Consider the following 1,873-nt stretch of genomic DNA (forward strand, 5'->3'; position numbering starts at 1 on the left):
TTTCGCCCCTCTAGATAATTTTTCCGAGTCATTAATGATTGGTCGATGAAGTTGGTTGAAAAGTTTGCACTATTCGATAACTATACGCAATTAATTGATGGGTAATGGTTAGATAATTAATTAATTTGATAATGATGAGTTTGAAACTTGCTTAAGACCCTATACCTTTTGGACCATGTGTATTAAATGTCTTATTTTCTACAAAATTATTGTCTTGCTTTGCTAAGGTTCTCTATCCGATGCCGCCAATTACTATCACCACTGCCGAACGTCTTCATCATTGTAAGGTCAAATTAATGCTACTCTAGAATTTCACTTTGATGCCATGAATACTTAGTCAATTTATACGTACTAAAGTGATAAATCTTAAATTCAACTAGTCACACATTGAGATTACTCTATTATAGAATTGATTACTGCACTATTGGATTGTATAATTAATTACTTTTTATTTTAATAGGTCCTTGTCAGAAACTAGGAAACAATTAGTGGGATTTTGATTTAGAAGAATGAAATAACTTAATCTACATGTCCTTTTTAAAAGATCGAGAACAATGGTATTAATGACCAATGATTATGTAATGATTAAGGTCATGGTTAATCAATGATAATAAATTAATTCATAGAAATGTATGGTGCCTCAATATAAGGTTTTGAAACAGCAAGTGTTCTCGTTAATTTTGTTCCTAATTTGCTTCGCTGTTTCTTTTATTCACCATATTAAAATTCAAGTTTTGATATATTGGTTTACATAATTCAATATTAGGTTTATGGTATATTGAAAACTTATTCAAAGTATGACAATGTTAATTAAGTTTGTTAGTAGTGTCCTATATATTGGGGCTAGTTGTTATCAAATACGCTAATCATGGTGCAGTATTTTCTAGTTGTGTTTTTGTTAGTAACTACTTGTTTAATTAATGGAAGTAGTGATTATTTTGTGACTTAATGGTTTTTTATTTTAAGTCTATATAAAGTTGTACTTTCTTGTGATTTCATATATTGAAAAATAGAAAAGACTTCAACATACAATTCTCATAACCTTTGAACCTTTGTTTCTTCCTAAAGTTTTCCTGCCAATTTACGCCAACGCCGTTTGTATCAAAGTCATGTCAATTAATGGAAATGCATTTAGAGTGGAAAAACCGCTCATTCCCATCTTCAAGGTAGAAAAGTACGAATCTGGAGTATTCGTATGAAAATAATACTCAAATACAAAAATCTTTGGGACTTGGTAGGATGAAGATTTGCACATTCTGACGAATAAAATAAACTGGGAGAAAGTAAGAAAAAAGATACTAAAGCACTAGTTTTTATTCAGCAGGCAGTTCATTGTTACGACCCAATTTCGAAAACTGAAAGATTTCGAAGTCGATTGCGCAACTTTTGCAATTTGTTAACCGTTTTTGAAAAAATAAGTAATTTGGAAGTCGCCACTTATTTTTTAGAAAAAAAAAAGATAACCATTTAAAAGGAAATTTTTTGAAAAGAGACATTTTAAATAAAATCAGAGTTTTGGGTAAGGGTTTACCTAATTCTCTAAGAAAGGGTTTTTGGGTAAGGGTTTACCTAATTCTCTAAGAAAGGGTTTAGGCACATTAGAGAATCCGCTAACACGCGGTTGACCAACGTATTTTAATGTTTGGCTAATATTTAAGAAAAACTTAAGGTCACGTGGTAGAATTATTTTATGAAAATAAATAAATATCAACTAACTTGATAAATAAGGAAGATGTTTAAGGTGTTAAACCGACGAAAATATTTTTTTTACTTAATAATTTATCCGAGTTATTGCATTTAAAACAAGTGGCTAGTTCTAATTCATTAAACATGAATTCAAAGATTTTTAATAACTATGAAAGAACATACATAG

The sequence above is a fragment of the Solanum lycopersicum genome, chromosome 1 (assembly GCF_036512215.1).
Source record: "Solanum lycopersicum chromosome 1, SLM_r2.1".
Taxonomy (NCBI): Eukaryota; Viridiplantae; Streptophyta; class Magnoliopsida; order Solanales; family Solanaceae; genus Solanum; species Solanum lycopersicum.